Source organism: Henckelia pumila, chromosome 2 (genome assembly GCF_033568475.1).
Source record: "Henckelia pumila isolate YLH828 chromosome 2, ASM3356847v2, whole genome shotgun sequence".
Classification (NCBI taxonomy): Eukaryota; Viridiplantae; Streptophyta; class Magnoliopsida; order Lamiales; family Gesneriaceae; genus Henckelia; species Henckelia pumila.
The window spans coordinates 191,808,017-191,812,705 of NC_133121.1; positions in this window are offsets into that span (position 1 = coordinate 191,808,017).

Genomic DNA, 4,689 nt, shown 5'->3' on the forward strand with positions numbered 1-4,689 from the left:
GTTCGATTTGCAAGACAAGTTTGTGTGAGACGTGTGAAATGAACGGTAAATATGGTGCCACGTCACCTAAAATTTTGAATTTTGAAAGAGTGAAATATACGCGGTAAATTAAAGTAAGTACGATGAATATAATATAATAAAATATAATATAAGGCGGTTGGATTCGAATTCCAATGACTGTAATCATTCTTGATCGTCTGACATCAGGATATGTGATGTCTTGGACACGCCGTCGGTTTTCAGAGTAATGATTTGATGCGTGATCCTTTCGGTGGACAATTGATATCACCCGACGTTTCACCTTCTCTTTTTATGCCTATAAATATGAAGTGAATATATCAGTCGTGTAACAATAAGAAATCATTCAATAAATCAGAAAATAATATGCCGGTCCGGGAGGTGATTTGGCAGTAGAATTCGCCGCTGCTCTGACGAGAGTAAGGTCTCGAGAGTACGAAGATTCTGTGTTCTTCCAGGTTGTTGAAGAAATGGAGACGATTGAAGAGTTGCTTCTGTTTCTCTCAACTGGCCATCCTCGCGATTCCGAGAGAGACTATGCTGCCCTTGTGCAGAAATATGAAGACAAGCTGGGGTCGTCTGACCCGATGTTGGTCTTCAGTCCAGAGGGCCTGTTGCTCCTCTTGCTCTACAAAGAGCTAGAAGGACTGGAGCGCATCCGGTCGGATGATCTCGGCTACGTTTGCTCTCCTACCAGGGAGCTTACATTCTTCATGCTCTCTTGGAAGAGTAAGGTGGAGAAGGAGATCGGTAGGGCTCTTGAAGCCTTTAGGGCTCTCATGTAATATGTCCTTCTCTTTTTCCAGAAATAAACAAATTTATTTTGCGCATTATCTGCTTTTATGAATCAGTAAGCAATAAGCAATAAAGTTACGTCACATCACACATTAAACGAGATATCATCGAGAAAGAAAACAGATATTAATAATGACAAATCACTGTTGCAAATAATAACTATTTTAAGCTTTTAAATAAAGGCAAGAGTGCACAAATATCGATAATATAGGCTTATCTCTGAGCCAGTATCTCTTCCGGATTTTCTCAAAGATAAATCAGTGGGTAACTCTTGGCATTCATGACCTTTGGCCTTCGGTATTCTTCTCCTATAAATACTGTGATGTAAACAAGTAAATAGATCATAGCTTATTTGAAACAATAACAAATAACAAACAAAAATGGATGAATCCGATTTCGAAAGACGAAAGTCCATCTACAGAAGCAGTGTCGTGGAAAGAGGCATGAGCGTGTGGCATATGATGGAAGCCATTCGCCGTCAATATCGTTTAGGTGTTGTGCCTCTTAGTCCAGACCTTGCTGCAGGGTTGCTATGGTGCAAGCGTTGCTTGCAAACCCAGAGCACTGGTGTGGGGCTAAGGTCATTTGCTATTTGGCTCATGATGTTGTTGGCAGAAAGAGACGAGATGCAGAACATCTGTTTCGAGGATGACGTCTGCAATGGTCAAGGCTCGCTCTCTGTCTGGATGATAGAGTGGAGTCGTGAAATGAGAAGCAGAATTTCTGCGACTCATGCTGACTTCAGACTCACTAGGGGTTAGGGTTAAGCACTCCATGTAATGAAAGTATTTTGTGTTTTAAATGAAATAAACTATTATTCCCCATAAAATCATGCTTGTCTTAATTTAAATCAATTAAACCAAGAATATTGTGAAAATAAGAAAACTTAGCATCCGACAATGGCTTGGTGAAAATATCTGTTGCCTGTTGGTCAGTAGATATGTAGATTATTTGAATCTCCTTTTTGAGTACATGTTCACGAATGAAATGATGGCGCACATCAATGTTCTTGGTTCTGGAATGCATCACTGGATTTTGAGTGATTGCAATAGCACTCGTGTTGTCACAAAATATAGGAGCTTCATTTGACTTGATTCCATAGTCCCTAAGCTGTTGTTGTATCCACAATATTTGAGCACAGCAACTGCCAGCTGCAAGGTATTCTGCTTCAGCAGTAGAGGTGGCAATTGATGTTTGCTTTTTACTGAACCATGAAATAAGTCTATCTCCCAAAAATTGACACGATACTCTAGTGCTTTTTCTGTCAATCTTGCAACCTGCATAATCTGCATCTGAATAACCAACAAGGTTAAATTCTGAGTCTTTGGAATACCAAAGACCCACATTTGTAGTGCCTTTAAGATATTTAATAATCCTTTTGGCTGCAATGTAATGCGATTGCTTGGGTGCTGCTTGAAATCTTGCACACAAACATACAGCAAACATACTATCTGGTCTACTGGCCGTAAGATAAAGTAATGAACCGATTAGAACTCGATACATAGTTACCTCAACTGGTGCTCCTGCTTCATCTTTGTCAAGTTTAATAGAAGCACTCATAGGGGTAGAAATGGCAGAGCAATTCTCCATACCAAACTTCTTGATAAGTTCTTTGGTGTACTTAGTTTGATTTATGAAGATGTCATTCTCCAGCTGCTTGACTTGTAGTCCGAGGATGAAATTTAATTCTCCCATCATGCTCATTTCAAACTGTTCCTGCATAAAATTTCTCGCATAGACAAGGATTAGTTGATCCAAATATAATATCATCTACATATATTTGAACGAGTAAGATGTGATCTACTTTAACAAACTTAAGAAGAGTCTTATCGACCGTTCCTATAGTAAAGGCATGATCTAATAGGAATTGTGATAACGTATCATACCATGCACACGGTGCTTGTTTTAAGCCATAAAGAGCTTTATCAAGCTTAAAAACAAAATTAGGAGTTAAAGAGTTGATAAAACTTGGTGGTTGTTCAACATATACTTCTTCTTGAAGTAGACCATTGAGAAAAGCTGACTTGACATCCATTTGATATACTTTGAAGTTTTTGTAAGCAGCATAGGCAAGGAATATTCTGATAGCCTCAAGCCTTGCTACTGGAGCGAATGATTCGTCAAAGTCAATGCCTTCCTCTTGTCTGAATCCTTGAGCAACCAGTCGGGCTTTATTTCTTACCACTGTCCCATCCTCATTCAATTTGTTGATAAACACCCATCGGGTGCCTATGATGTTTTGATTTGTCGGTCGAGGGACTAGATTCCACAATTTGTTTCTAGTGAACTGATTTAGTTTTTCTTGCATTGCTTTAATCCAGCTAGCATCTTGTAATGCTTCATCTATGTGTTTGGGCTCTAGCTGTGAAATGAAAGCTTCATGCAATAGCTCATCAATCAGTTGATTACGTGTACGAATAGGTGCAGTAGGGTTACCGATGACCAGATCAGGTGGGTGATTTTTACTCCACCAAAGATTTGTTCCAAGAGGATTTGCGCCTGTTTGAGTGTCTTCCTCATCCCTGATTGCGTTGTTAGGTTCAATAGCACCCTCTCCGATTATTTGTTCGTCATTGATGTGATCTACTCCTCCTTCATTGGGTTGAATAATCTCTTATGCTTGCTCATCTCTTGTGTCAAGAGGGTCATCACTATCACTTTCATCCTGTAGAACGGTTGATTTCAGCCTGCTGGCTAAATCTTGAATGTTAGTTTGAGACTTTCCTGCACATACAGTAGTTTCATCAAAAATAAAATGAATGGATTCCTCTATAGTCAGTGATCTTTTGTTGAACACTTTGTAAGCTCGGCTGACTGAGGAAAATCCAACAAATATGTCTTCATCTGCTTTTGCATCAAAAGCTGTCAGGAGATGTTTTCCATTATCATGAATATAACAAACACAACCAAATACTTTAAAAATACGAGATATCAGGTTTTGTGTCATTCCAGATCTCATATGGTGTTTTGTTGTGTCTCTTGTTAATCATAGATCTGTTTTGAGTGTAACATGTTGTGTTAATTGCTTCTGCCCAGAGTCTTTGAGATACATTGGAATCAGCAATCATAGTTCTAGCTGCCTCCTTAAGAGTTCGATTTCTTCTTTCAGCAACCCCGTTTTGTTGTGGGGTCCGAGCAGCAGATAACTCATGCTTGATGCCCTGGTCATCTAGATAGGATTCAAGGGTTTTGTTTAAAAACTCAGTGCCTCTATCACTCCTGATCCTGTCTATCCCAGTATATTTCTCATTTTGCATACGTTTGAAAATTTTTATCAGGTGAGTAGCGGTTTGATCTTTGGATGATAAGAAAATTACCCAAGTAAACCGAGAGTAATCATCCACAATCACTAAGATATATCTCATTCCCCCTAAGCTCCTGATCGGTATAGGACCAAATAGATCCATATGTAACAGATCCAATCATTTGGAAGAAGATGAGCATCCTTTGTTTTTAAAAGTGGCTCTCACCTGTTTGCCCTGCTGACAAACGGAACAAACTCTATCTAATTTAAAATCACCTTTGGGCAAGCCAAGAACCAACTCATGTTTACTCAGATGCTTAATGGACTTGAAATTTAAATGGTTGAGCCGTTTATGCCATAATCTCTGCTTATCATTTTGAGCAACAAAACAAGTAGGAACTATCGGTTGTTCACTTTGCCAATTCAGCCTATACGTGTTTTGTTCTCTTAGTCCGTTTAGCATAATATCATCGTTTCTAGATTTGATCATGCAAGAATGTTTAAGAAATTCAACAATATAACCATTGTCACATAGTTGACTGATGCTAATCAGATTATAACATAAGTTATCAACGAGCAATACGTCATTAATGATAAAGTTACCATAAGTAATCTTACCCTTACCCACTATC